General features: G+C 45.9%; 1 long non-coding RNA gene across 3 annotated transcripts; it reads left to right on the top strand.

Annotated features, from left to right (window-relative positions):
* Positions 1 to 589: 589 nt before the first annotated feature.
* Positions 590 to 14,125, top strand: LOC104138476 (uncharacterized). 3 transcript variants are annotated; one of them, XR_011137593.1, is made up of 5 exons: positions 590 to 1,945; positions 3,592 to 3,668; positions 7,787 to 9,385; positions 10,619 to 10,774; positions 12,395 to 14,125. It is a non-coding gene; the product is annotated as an uncharacterized lncRNA (long non-coding RNA). The 3 variants fall into 3 exon arrangements; XR_011137594.1 differs by lacking the exon at positions 590 to 1,945 and adding an exon at positions 3,337 to 3,490; XR_692927.2 differs by lacking the exon at positions 3,592 to 3,668.
* The last annotated feature ends 429 nt before the right edge of the window (positions 14,126 to 14,554 follow it).

The following is a 14,554-nucleotide window of genomic DNA, read 5'->3' as shown; positions in this document are numbered from 1 at the left end:
AGTGTTTTCTTTTTTGCTATTCGTTTTTGAGTGTAGTGAAAATTCAGATGATTTTCTTCTGTACTTTACTTCAATAGAAATACTTGTTTGAGAATTAAGGAGAGTACTCCCCTGCTTGATGCCAATGTGTTGTGTAAGTGGTTTAGGACCAAAAAATGTCTGTGGTTTCTCTTTTCCTGTGGCCTTTACCTGCAGATTGGTTTTCTTATCTTGATTTTTAAATCACCAATAAAGTTTTCTTCTTGAAGAATTGCATAACATGAGCATGTTGAATGAGGAGATAAGGAAAAAAAAATTCCCTCTCAGCAGTGAATGGGGGAAGAGGTGTAGTGGAAGGAGAGAGAGATGTACAATAAGCAATTGCAATGCTGTGTAAATGGTATGGATGCACGGTTGCTCCCCTGCGCTCCCCTCTACCTCCACTGCCACCATCAAGACTCAGCGTGCAGTTTGGCTAGAAAAAGTCTGTAAGGTTTTTATTCAAAACAAAAAATATTTTAATTTTATGACTTGCAAAAACCTTCAAAATGCAAGCAGAGTGAGTGTAGTAGGTGAGGTATTTTAAGGGTCTTGGCACATGCATGTTTTGAACCACGTCTGGAGAAAGCTGGATCAAAGCGCTAGATCTGAGTTGGTCTGCTGAGGTTTCAGAACTGGGGTTGGGACGTCATTAGTGTGATGAACCACAAGCAACGGTCTGTTTAACTAGAGGTTTAAATAAAATCTCCATTTAAGTATCTCATAAACTGATACTCCCAGCTGAGGTAAGGTTCTCTAAAACTCTCAGTTTTGTCACTAAGAAGTTTACAGGTGAGCGGTGCCTTCCCGTGTTCTCCTTCGCACCTTCCTGACACCGCTGTAAGGAAAGCCGCGGGCGGAGGCCTTTTCTGGTTCGATCTCGTGTGCTGGTTTATCTGCTCCTGGTGGTTGTCTTCCATGGCTGTCCCCCCTGCCGTGTTGTGGCTCTGCGCTGGGTCCCAGTTGCTCCGTGCCCGTTCCTCGGTTGCACTCGCATCGCCGTCCCCCCCAGCCGCCTTGCTTCGTCCTGGCCGCTCCAGCAACCCGGTTACATTCGGTGTTTTAATCGCTGGTTTGCGTTTGCGTAGACTCGGTTGCCTGTGCTGGCTAGGTTCCTTTCTACAGGATATGTGAAAGTGTCCTAGAAACGCGTGACATAAACAGAAATAAAAAGGGTTTTCTGCTTCCTTATGTGACGTGCCTGCTTTGCCATGTGATTCCTAGACCCTTCTCGTAGACCGTTTTCCCTGAACGCCTCCCCCTTTCGGTAAACGTGGCTTGCTGTCGTCGTTGTGGAGTGCGTTTGCCTGCATTCACACCATTCCAACCAAACGCTTCTAATATCAAGCAATCAAAATCATTCTGTGCTTTGCCCTTCCTTACTTTTTTGTGCGACTTTATCTGGATTTTTTATCGCCAATGACCCTAGGCTTAGCTCTAGATCGCCAGTAAAAGCACTGAGCAGTGTCAGTCCTGCAACCCGGTTCCCGTGGAGCTTCTCCGTAAGTGTGTGCAGGAGATGCTGATTCCATTTAACTACTTTTGGGCTATTTTTAAATATGCTTAACATGTTTTATTGGGGTCAGAATGCCAGCTTTTATTAGAAAGCCGCGTGGTCGAGAAGAAATAAATATCTACAATTACCTTTCATCTGAATATGTAGACTTACCGCAAAAAGGTATATTTGAATTAGTTTTTGCTTGATAAAGACTTGTTTTCTGTACACCTGTTGTCAACTGGCATTAACTGTATTCCTGAACCTTGATTCTTTTTTGATCCTGTCTTAATATTTCTATTTTTTGTGCAGGGACTGATGTCACAGCAACTGCTGCTTGTTGTCCTTGAAGGCTGGCCCCGGTTGGAAAGTCTGACTTCTGGATTCCTCTTTATTCAAATACCGGGTATTCCTGAAACAGAGCTGAAGGGGGTGAGCAGAGGACGCCCCACAGCACTCTGCTGCTGCTTTAATTTGTGCTCGCGAAACGTTACTTGCACGCAACTGCTTAACGCCTGCAGCTGGCTTGAGGTCTTCACTTGTTCACGCGCAATTCTGCTGAATGAATATTGGATTTTTTTTAAGTTTAAGTGGCTATAGCAGTTTCATAATTGACCCTCTTATCTGAATATTAAAAGACAAGCTTTTCCTAGCGGCGGTCTTTTCTAAGAAACAGATTCTTCTGAACAAACGGCAAGTGGTGGGCTTGAGGGGAGCTTTGCAGTAGCCCTGGGTATCTGCACGTGCCGTTTGCGTCTTTGCCAGCTCTCTTGCCCCATAACGCTTTGTCCGAGATCCCTATCACGTTCTGCCCCTTCTTCCTTCCCCTGCTTTAGTAGAGAAACGTTCCTCAGGAACGTCGAATCGGCTCCTTTAACTTTGGCGAAACGTCTTTGTTGAGGACAAAGCGGGTTAGGGCTCGCCAGGCGCGCGTCTTCTGCCCAAGGACTGAGGCGCGTCCATTTGCACTAAGGAGCTGTATCGTTATTTGGGAGTTTAGCTCAGTGTCAGTGGTATCTAACGTGGTGATAAGCTACGTCACCCTGAAACGTGCTGCCTGCTCCTACGGGAGGGCAGATAATTAATACAAAAATGTTTGAGCACTTTTCGGGGTCAGAAGTGTGCGTGTGCTGCGTATCTTGGACCTCTTGATGCGTTTTGGTCGTTTGGTGTGACCGCAGGAAGAGCCCCGTGGAGGAGAGGTTTCTCTTCCCTGCTTCTTCCACCAGATGCCAGTAGCAGCCCAGCCAAAATCGCCTGCCGCCGCTCTGCGGGCCTGGGCGGCCGGGAGCCGCTCTGCCCCGGCCTTCGAGCCTGGCTCGCTCCCACCAGGAGACCAGGCGGACCTGACGTTCGGCCAGCTTAGGCTGGCACAGCCAGCTCAGCGTCGCCCGCAGCCTGCGCCCGGCTCGGGCTTCGAGGAGGATGACGGGAGCGCGAGGGGAAGGCACGAGCTTGCCTTCGTGAAATCCGAGGAGCGCGTTTGTTGCATCCTGCTGGAAAAACGTGCATTAGTCTTCCTGATGGCTGGAAGTCTTGCAGGCAGGATAAATAAAATCGTAGGGATGAACGAGGCAGCGGGTAGGACAAGTTCTGTTAATTTTGCTCCAAATAGACCAAAACCCAATATTTCTGAGGGGCTCTGTGGAGTGAATGAAGGGAATGTGCTTTGTTTTGCATAGGTTATGTTTGCGTAAGTAATGTTAAAAAGTTAAATTCATGGGGGGAAAGAAAAAAATAACTAATGGGGATGGATAAAGAGACCGAATAACTAATGACACAGAAAGATTACTGCATTTTCCGCTTCGTTCAAGGGCCGCTGGGTAGAGAGAAAGTCAAAGCAATACTGCTAAGGTCTCAGCAACCCCGTGTTACTTGATACACTAAGCCAGTAGAAGAAAAAGAAAAACTGTGTCGACATCAATGAGAATTAAGTTGGTCAGATTCTTCTGGCTCTTTCACCCTACGTATGTGTGGGTGAGTAATTTCAAGTGAAATTTTAACCCTCGCATCTTTGGCAGCGTAAGCAGATGAGCTGCATGGGAAAAAAAGACAAGCTATTCCCTTTTTGTTTGCAGGTACCCCCACTTTTGAATTTGAGGAAGAAGCTAGAGCAGGTGCTGCTTACAGACGGGGCAGTGGCAGGAGCTGTAAGGTATGGATGACTGCAGTGGACAATGCGTGGCTTGTTTTGCTTCATACCAGGAATCTGTTGGCATGTGTAATTAAAAGCAAGTTTTGTGTAAATTTAGGTAAACAGCAATGAGTGGTTATATGTGAGCTGATGAAATAAAAAAAAAAAAAAAAAGAGTTGAAAATGCTCAAAATTAGCATTTTGTTCTCAAAACGATTAATATATGCTACACAGTGCTTCTGTGGAAAGCACCGATTACAGCAGTCTGAGTTCGGCTGAACATCCCGTTAGACCTGTGCGCGAATATATTTTTCTCTTGTTGTGTTCATGTGGAACAGCAGAGCTCACACAAAGGTTTAGGTGAAACCTAAATACAAGTTTAGTTAATTATATTACTTAAAAATGTTCTCCAAGTGTTTGTGTGTGCTGAAACTTTGCGGCTATGAAATTTGCCATGCACTTTGTCTCTTCTCGAGTTGACTTTTGCACTTCATTGTTTGGTTTCCTTCCCCCTGGTTGGGAGGGAACAACCCCCCACCCCAAACCCCACAACACACAAAACAAAACAAAAAATCCAAAATCCATCCCGCAAAGCCAATAGATGCAGCTGATGTTTCCAGAGATAGGATGAGTGGAAACACACCTCCGAAACAAGTGGACGGCTTTGCCCCCTCGCTCTGCCGTGGACTGGGAAGCCCAGTGCTGATAATCTGTGCGCCAATGTTTACGCAGAGATTTTTCTTGCTGATCACTTTACTAGAAATATTAATCTTGTATTCTTAGGCCAGAATCAGAAGTTGACGGCTTGCCAGGTGTTTGCCAAAATGATTTTTCTCTGATAGCGTGTTCTGTCTTTTGCCATTAATTTTTGGGCACTGCCGAATGTAAAGGGGCAGAGAAAAATAACCTGAATTCAGTAGCAGAGGGTTTTGTCCGTATTTAGCGTGCTGTGACACGCTTTAAGACGCTCACCGCGAAGCTTGGAAGGTGCCTCCTCCAGCGCGTTTGCAGCCCCGTCTGGATGGAAACTCACGTGAAGGCTGGGGACCACTGCTACCGCTCCCCGTCAGCTACAGCTCTTCTCGGTGAAAATGAGGCTATTTAATAAGACTTAGTCACTGTTTAATTAAGACCTGATTAACGTCAGGGTATTATCTGCCATGGCTGTGAGCGCCGTGGGTGTGTATGTGCATAGGTTTATACGGAGGTGAGCACGCGCGCAGCTAGCTGCACGGGTTCTCTCGGTCAAGAAATTTCCCAATTTGAAGATTTAGCTTGTAAAACGCGGTCTGGGCGACGGGCGATTGTGGAAGGTAACGGCGGCGCGGGGGAATCTGCAGCTGTTTGTACTGGATGCAAGTAGAGCCCGTCCTTGGAGAGCGGCAAATGGCAGGAACTGCCTCTCACTATTGTAATCTACAAGATTATCCCATTAATCATATTTGTCTCTGGGAGTACCTTAGTTCTAAGTGTTGCTTTTCCCTTGGCGCATCACGTGCGAAAAAAGCCTCTAATTGAAAACGAGGGGGAGACAGTGGGCGTGCGGGGAGCTCTGGCCGCCAGCGGGAGGGCAGCGGAGGGCGCGCGCCGGGCGCCCGGCCCCTCCGGTCGTCCGCCTCCTTTTAGCCCTGTGAGATGCCGGTTTTCCTTTCGGGTGTTGGCAGGGTGCAGAAGGAGCGAAGGCTGCCGCCCTGACAGCAGAGGGGCGGCAAGGTTTCGGGGAGGGAACGCTTTCTTCCGAGCCCGCGCGGCCGGCCGGGGGCGCAGGGCGTCCCGGGTGTAAACCAGAGCTATCCGAACTGTGCCTCTCTATTAGGTCCTCTGACAGATCGGCTGATTGTCTCTCCTAATTCCAATCTGCCAAAATGAATCTACCTGTAGGCTGGGGCTTTGCAGGTGCCCCCCGGCTGTGGTTGCTGATGCCCCGGCGGGGGGCTCGCGCCTCGCCGCCTTGCGGAGAGATGCTCGCGGCCCGGGAAGCTCGTCGCCCTGCTCTGGCCCGGCACGAAAGTTATCTGTTGCGATACCGCTGGCAGCGGCGTTCGAGGGCGTACCCCCTCGAGGACCCTGGCCGCGTCTACCCGTCGCAAAGCTGCCCGCAGCGGGCCCCGTCTTGGCAGGTAGTACGAGCTCTTGTGTTTTAAGCTTTTTCCTCTCTCTTCGGGCCTGGGACAAATCTTAGCGATGCATCTTAAAGGTGACTCGGCGCCCGGACAAGCTGCCTAAGAGGAGACCAGGGTCCTGCCCTAGTCCCTTTCCGCGCTGAATGCCAGGTGCTTGGGTGAGGTACCTATTTCCTTAGGAAACTCGTAAGCATCCCCAAAAAAGCTGAAGACCGATGTCACGGGCAGCGAGCACCCCGGCTCCCGCACGCCGCCTCCCCTGTTTCATCCCGCGGCTCTGGCTCTGCCCGTCCCGTCCCGTCCCGTCCCGTCCTCCTCGAGCCAGCGGGAGAAGAGCAAACTGTCCTTCCGGTCAGTCCTCGTGCTGCAGACCACGAAGCAAACGGAGATGGGCGCATACCGCATCTGTGCTTCGTGCCGGAAGGCAGCTTTTTCTGTTAGGGAGCTATCTACTAGTCGTGACGTCTGCCCTTCGCCGGGCGCTGTCCCGGCGGCTGGCTGCAGCGCGTTCTTCCTGCTAATGCCCAGTTGTTCGTTCGGCCCGTCGGGTCGTCTCCGGATGCGAATCCAAGCCAACATATACCGTTTGCATGTGACCGTCTGACTGCATGGCTATGGGAGGTCATCGCCGTGTCCTCCTGAAGAGAGGGCAAAAAAAAAAGCCTTCCTCCCCCCAACCTTACCTCTACTGTTCCCGGTCCAAATTCCTCTAACGTAAGGCAGCTTCCTTTTCCCCAAAATTAGCAGAAATGAGAATTAGCTCAGTACGTACGTATTCTGGATTAGTCTGCCAAGAGGAGGGTACTTACGTAGTGCCGATACAAGAAAATAAAAATAAAATACAACCCTGTTATTAACGAATGCTTCTACGTGCACAGATTTCCACTGAAGTTATGCCTGTGCAGCTGCTAGGCACCATAAAGGTACGTTTATTTGTAAGGTCAGGACCTCAGCTCCGTCGGTCAGTCATGACAATCTCAATAATGCAGTCACATATATGAGTCATTCATACATTTAAAAAAAAAAACCCTTTGGTCAAATTACACAACTGTTTTAAAATTACAATCAAATGCATTCAGTGAATTACATTAGTTGATAATTGTTATAAACATTGATTCTTGGTGTTAAGCCTTACAAGTTTTTGGATACAGATGTTTCAGGGCCGCAATGTTAAACTTCATCAGTTATGAGTTCTGCCCGTGTAAGAAGTTTGTTTTATCCTAAAAATTGCAGTGAAATATATAGGATGGGCAGGAGAAATTAAATGTTTTTTAAACTCAAGTTATTTTTTCAAATGGTTTCTTTATATAGTGGAAGGGATAAGTTTGTGTTGCCTCTACTAGTCATAGTGTTGTGTAGCGCAGAGCAAGCCTGTTGTCTTCTATAATCTCTTTCGAGGAAAAAATAAATCACGTTTTTAGAAGGTGATCTTAACCTGTTCTTTCCACACTTGCCCTTGGAACAAACAAGCAAAATTGGCCGCTGTGGTTATGGTCTCCAGCCCCTGGTTTCCCCCAGGTTCAGGGCTGTCAGCACCAAGTTACTCATATCAGACGTGTTTTGATAGAAAGGCCTGATGTGAGGTTCGTTGTATGTTGTAGATTCAAATTGCAGATTCCCGTTTGGGGTAGATGCAGGTTATATAGAAAGAGGGAACACTGCTGCAGCAAACATTGCAACTTCAATAGGGTTTCTGCAAAAGCATTTTGAAATTAAAAAAGCTGTAAGACCCAAAAGGGTTGTTAACTGAGCAAGGCGTTGAATGCTGCAAGTGATTTCAGAAGATAATAGCAGCCTTCACAGATCTCAATGAACTGAAGTTATATTTTCATATATATGTACATATGCATACATTTTAGAGAACATATAAAGCATAATATGAGCCATGCCTGCTCAGAGAGGAGGTGTGCATATGGTGCGTGTCCTGTTGGGCCTGTTAGCAGCTGGTGTGTCACAGAGGTGCCTATTCAAGTGCAGACGAAATGATCCTTGTGTCGTGTATGTTATCTTTCTTAGGACAAAGTGTCCAGCTGGAAAGGCTTCAGCTATTCAGGAGGAGGCCTTGACTGCTGCACTTGAGCTCCAGACGCGACCGAAACACGGACCTCTCTTCAGATAAAGGTACTTCTGTAGTACGCTCAGCTGCGTGTGTTTTATCTTGTGGTCTGAAGGTGTCCTTTATTTTTCCCCTCTGTCTCGTGCCTCTACGCTTTCTATCTTCCCAGTTCTAGAAATCTTATGTAAAAATATTGGAAAAGAAACTTACTGTAGGATATGAAGTACTTAGCCTGCAAAAGAAGCAGCAACCAAGCCTGTGCAAATGGTCTCCTGGTAGCGTAGGTTTTAATGGTGTAGATGTATGCAGGTGAAGGGGACGCTTCGAAGGATAAGCTTCTGTAAAAAGGTGAATTTTGCACTCTTTATAACCTTCCCTCCTGCCCCCCCCCCCTTTTTTTTATCTTCTGCTAGAAGATTATCCTTTTTCAAGGGTCCTGACAGTTAGTAAGGCCTGGTCGTGACTGCTGTGCAATGCTACTGTCTGTCTCGTGGGTGTCTTGGCATTAACATAGCTCCTTACTCCAAAGGATCTTAAAGAATCAGGTGGGGGTCTAGAAACAGGACGACGAAAGAGGCTTTGATCGTTCTTGTGGTAGATGGATAGAAAATCCAGCTCTGCTTCAGTTGTGCATGTTGTTCAGCAGAAGCTTAGCTCTTACTGATGTTCAGGTTAGCAGGAGGAATGACTGGTGCTCATCCTGTAGATACTGCATGTGTCAGGGTTGGTAGGTCTGGAAGGGACTGGGCCAATAAACATGACGTAAAATAGATAATTTATTTGTTTCTTGACAGTCCAATCCTACCCACGGAGCAGGCTCCCAGTAATACCCCGGTTCTTGGCACTGCTCTGGCAGCTGGAGCATGGATCCTCTCAACGGAGGAGAGAATCCCGGTCTTGGCTTGCTCTGCTAAGTGTTACCATATTTCTTCTAACTTCCATTTCCTCTGGGCTGAGTTTCAGCTAAGGTTTTTTTTCTTCCAGATGCTTATATCTCACAGGCATTCGGTTACTTGTGATGGAGCTCGTTGAACCAGCTGCGAAGGTGGTGTATGTTCAAACACGGATGTCAACTTGGTAGCATTGGAAACTGTAGTCCCAGATCTTGAAATAGAGGAGGAGCAAGTGATTGCAGCACTTCACACATCCCTGTGGACAGTAAAAATCACCGTCTGTTCTCTACAGTCTATTCAAAAGGAAAACTATAGTGAACTAATAGTATACCACCCCCTTCAGCTGTGTCTTATTTGGGGTTAAGTAATATGTATGGCATTGAAAAACACAGATCAAGCCCTATTTATCTTGGAGAGCTGTTTGTCCTCAGCCATAGATTGTTCACAGCGTTCAACAAATGTCGTTAAAGGGTCCTCCGCCCTACTGTATGAGCAGCGTGGCATGCAACATGGAATAAGTGTGCTAATACACACTAATAATACAATGAAATATTAATACCAAACCCTGACCTTTGTTTCCTGAGCAGATTGGAAGGGCTGTTGTCTCCTGTCGATGTGGTTTCTCCTGTGATGCTCTGCCTGTGGGAGGTTGCTGGCAGCATGGGGGTATGTATGGGCATTACCTTGTCTGTGGTGGAAAGGTGACGCTGGCACTCTCATGGCTCTGTGGGCTTGATTAATCCACTTTATATGGTGGTACACCAATATGTGTGATAATCAACAAATTTTCAATGACCAGGTGCACCAAGAAGGACCAACACCTGCCAAATCACTCTTTCCTCTCCTTCTGCACCTGCACAGGGGAAGTCCAATTTCCCGTTCATCATGAAAAGCCAGAAGCTCACACAAGAGCAGGCTTGATTCACAGCCTTCATGCGGGCAAAACTCCAGGAAGGGCAATGCAAGTTTGTTATGAGTGTAGGTTACAGGAGTCGGGTGAGAATTGCATGTCTTTGTGTAATAGATAAATCGAGGAGAATCATTTCACTGCCCGTGCTAACAGCCAACAGGGGCAGGAGTACGTGGCTGTCGACGTTGCCTTCAAATACGGGCGTCTTGGTTAGAGGAGCAGTTGAGCTCCAACGGACCCCGAAGTGCCCAGGTATCAGTTTACCCACATAACGTGAATCTCCTGAATACCTTGTCGGGAGACCAGATTTGGGCTCCCTCACTGCTTTTTCCTAAATCGCTTTGTGCTTTCTCTATACTGACAATGCTCGAAAGCACGTGCAGAGCTGTGAGAGCTCAAACGGCTTCCAAGCGTTGGTCACACAAACGGCGAATGTTTGCTATTCTGGACGTTAACTTCATAAAATTAATCTAACGCATCTTGAGGGAAATTAGTGCATGCAGATGCTATCATTTATCACAATTATTTTAAAAGCCCTAATCTCGCACTTCATAGGATTCTCCACCTCCACTTGCATGTCAAGGGCTGCAAGAGGGTGCGTTTGCACGTGGAAACGCTGCAGCCTTTAATCCGCCTGGCTGGGAGGAGCAGCCGTGGAGTAGGCAGTGGGCAGGCTCGCCCAGCGTGGAAGGAAGAGCCGTCCGTTTAACGCGCTAATCCCCAGCGAGGCTGAGCAGGCGCAGGGGCAGGCACGCGGGGCAAGGCAGAGGGTTGTGGCTTAGGTCATTTACCTAATGACCGCCATGAGTTCATGGCGGTTACAGGACGAGTAGCAGGGCAATAACGAAAGGCGATCCACAGCTTGCACCAGCAGCATGGACAAAAGCAGATGTGTGCACCGTGCCACCACCCGAAGAGCAGGTGCACGGTGTTTCAACTACGCACCGAGGGAAAGCAAAGCCCCATAATCTCCTGTCTTTTGTTTTTAGGTTATTGTATTAATTTTCAAGTTTGCTTTGATAATCTGAGCTTGCATGGAAAGTGCCTGTCGGTGGACTGGCAGCAGTGAGTGCGTGCACGAGACAGAGACCGCTGCCCTGGAGAAGCATCTCGCGTTCAGAAGGCCCGACAACCTTACCTTAAGGGTAAATTAATGCACGTCCATAGCACTTCTGATTTCACTCTGTTGCGCTCACGGCAAGCAAGGACTTGATCCAAGCTGTTCAGTGCCATCAAAAATCCCAATTTTGCCGTCAAGGGCTTTGGTTGAATTCAGCTGCTCCTCACGTGGAGCAAACCACTTCCTTTGCCCTTGACTATGAATCTACTGAAAAACTGAAGATAGTTATGAAGAATACATCCTTTCATCCGATTTTGTCTGTAGAAGGCTTTATTATTGTGAATTTTGACTCTTTTTCTTTTAGAAAAACCTGTTTACAGATAGATATTCTAAATGCTGTAAAAAGCTGTTTGAGAAAGCTGAAAATGTGAGTTCTAAAAACAAATATTTAAACATACTGTTTTTAAAAGGTTAGCTATTTTTCCCTGAAAGAAAAAGAGATAGGAGACTTCTTAAGATTTTGTGTTTTTTTTGGAACCTATTTTATGAATCTGTCATTTAAACGAACAAGTATTTTTCAGTGATTTTCATTTTTGGGGAGGAATCTCCTGGCTACGTCCACTTTTTATGGCATTTGACGCACTGGAAGAAGAGTAATGCTGTTGTAAAGCAGAAAACAGCACGTGAAAGAACGGCTCTTCTACAGCAAGCAGGATAATAGTTTTGTCTTACTGGTGTGCTAGCAACCCACCAAAGTAAACAGAAAGACCATCACAGTTGGCCTCTGGACCAGGTTTGGTGACTATTTGCCAATTACAAAGTACAGGTTCAATGTCCTACTCCGGATTAATTTCCTGTGTTTATCTTCTAAGTCTTCAGTACTATAGGTAGACCCAGTAGACAATTACCTGGCGCATAATTGACTCCTCCATTCAATACTATAAATATGTCAGGGTACAATAATCCTGTATTACTCTGGAATGAAATAAAGATGCGAATCCCACTGTCATACTTTATATATTCCATCAGCACTTCCAATATCATTCATAAACAATAAATTATAATATGATATAATTTAATATAATTCTGCTTCCAAAATGAAAAAAGCTATATTCAGAAATTCAATCAAATAGCTTGATTTTTCAAGTGCACAAAGCACCTGAGGGTTCCCAGTAACTTCTCATGTTAAGAGAGACTTTCCTCTAGGTATAGGATTCATGATAACAAGGTGTGAGGCTGAATGGTTAAAGCAATTATCCCCTAGAAATTCCCAAAGCTTTTTTCAACTAGTTAGAGCAGTTAAAGCAGGCAGAAAAGCAATCATCTGAACAATTTTTCATTGGAAAATGCACTTCTGTTGAAACTGAAATGGTTTATGAGAACATCAGTTTTCATAAAATTTTGAAAGGATGGACAAAAAAATGGAAATTGAATGTTAGTGTTGAGCTTAGGATTTTAGCCTGTTTATTCTTTAAAAAATATTATATAATTGTCAAAATGCTTCACGTCCAAAAGGTCATTTTGCTATTTTCAAACCAAAGTATTTGGAGTTTTCATTATATAAATGTTTTCAGTATTTGGATCTTCCTGATTCAGAACAAAGCCAATTTTGTAACAGAGGAATTCTTCTCAAGAAAAAGATTTTGCTTTTCTTGATGCTTTTAATTTTTACGCTGTCATATTTTATGCCTTTTGCCCATGTTAGGTGACCCTTGGTTGATGCTTTGAAGCTGGGCAAGAGGTGGGCAGCCATTATTTGACTGTTGAACCCTACTCTGCAAGCACTCTTGAAGAAATAAAAATGAATCTGTCTTGCTAGTATGCTTAAAAGCAAAGATCAGAAGAGACTTTAAAAATGAATTATTTGGCATGATCAGTTGACCTGGAATGGTAAAATCAGCACCCAGGAAGATCAAAGTTGGTCTCCAAAATCCTAAAAACTCTAATTGACGTAGCAGTGACGGATGCTGCTGCTTTAGGCCTTGTTCCAGCAAAGCACTTAAGCATGGACTTAACTTGGAGCTGGGAGGAGTCCCATTGGCTTCAGAGGAGCTCCGGACTGGGTTAAGTGCTTTCCCGTGTGGACAAATTAGCAGATTTGTTTCAGTTGCAGCTCTGGATCCCTTCTCTGAGGTCATATTGGATTTCCACATGTCAATCCCTGTTGATCTAACTTGTGCCAACATGTTATTTGCATTACCAACACGCTACATGTGGGAATGGATGGTCCCTTTTGAAATTACAGCTCACAGAGAGACTCTAGAAGCAATAGTACAAAAATGAAGAAGTTTGGAAACCAAATTAAAGAACAAGTTGCTAACGTTCCTCAAAAATGCATGTTTTTACCGAAATGACATGTTTTGTGATGGTATTTAATTTGTATTTGATTATTACCTAACTTGGGAAGAAATGTTCTGAAGATGTTGAGGAGAAGTCGCTCAACTTTCTTCATAAAGATAAATTCCTTATTTAGAATCGCAGAATTTTATACTCTGAAGTATAAAATTCCAGGAGAATCCTTAGCAAAAGTCACTACTCTACACTTCTTGCCTTTAAGGCTATCCCATAACTGTGTTTAACTAATCAGTGCTCCGGAACTTCCAGATGCAACAGATAAAGGATTTGTAAACGATTTCCCTATCTACATCTTAATTTCATAGCAACAGCTATGTAATTTATGGGATTCCATGCAGAATAGCAGGGCTAATGATGAGCAAATGCTTTTTTGAAGTTGTACCACATATAAGCTGTTGTGTATGGTAAAAGAGATGAAAACAGACCTCTTCTGAGACCCAAAGCTTCTGCCCTTTTCCCACAAACGCTGGCAAAGGCCGAGGCAGCGAAGCAGCGCTCTGGAGAGCTCGGAGTCGACCTCAGAGGTTGTCCCCGCAACGGCGAGGGAGCTTGGGGCTGGCCGGGCAGCCAGGCCACCTCCGGTGTATTAAGGCACTGACAGTAACATATTTGTAGACATTTCCCAAATCCTCATTAAATACCTTATCTTCTGGAAACGTATCTAATTTCCTAGGATCTTTTCTGTCTTCAGTGAGTATGAGGCACAGAGTTCACTGGTGCTTATAAAAAAAAAAAAAATTTTTTTTGTATCTACAAAAGAGCGTGTAAATGCTTAAGGTAAAACTAATTTCTGCTAGAAATGTCTCCAGTTTCTTTTGTAATTAAATCTACTGGGCTAATTTTCTATTCAGACATGCTGGTATCAAAACAACGTAGCCAAATGCAGAACATGGAAAACCTCTAGAGTGGAGAGGAATTGAGTTTCTTCAGTTTCCATCACTGTGACGATAATAGGTGAAGTGAACCTTTTTCACAGCCCTGGATTGACACGCAGGTGCGTGTCGTCATGGAGGAACTGCTAAGAAACCTGCCTGCCTGCTCCTGCAAAGCGAGGAAAACCTGCCCCTGGGAGTGTGCCATGTGCCCTCGGCCCTCACCAGCCTTTCCCGTGGGAATCCCTTTGCCTGCTGGAGTCCGCTTTCCTCAGAAACCCTTCGCAGTGCCTGTTAGCCTTTGAGGGTTGACCTACTGGAAAGCAGCTCTGCAGAGAAAGACCTGGGAGTCCTGGTGGACAACAAGTTAAGCATGAGGCAGCAGTGTGCCCTTGTGGCCAAGAAGACCAATGGTCTCCTGGGCTGCATTAGGCAGAGCGTTGCCAGCAGGTGGAGGGAGGTGATCCTGCCCCTCTCCTCAGCCCTGGGGAGGCCTCACCTGGAGTACTGTGTCCAGTTCTGGGCTCCCCAGGACAAGAGTGATATGGCGCTACTGGAGAGGGTCCAGCGGAGGGCTACAAAGATGATGAGGGGACTGGAGCATCTCTGCTATGAAGAAAGGCGGAGGGAGCTGGGCC

This window comes from Struthio camelus, chromosome W (assembly GCF_040807025.1).
Source record: "Struthio camelus isolate bStrCam1 chromosome W, bStrCam1.hap1, whole genome shotgun sequence".
In the NCBI taxonomy this organism is placed as follows: Eukaryota; Metazoa; Chordata; class Aves; order Struthioniformes; family Struthionidae; genus Struthio; species Struthio camelus.
This window is presented reverse-complemented; position numbering and strand designations above follow the sequence as displayed.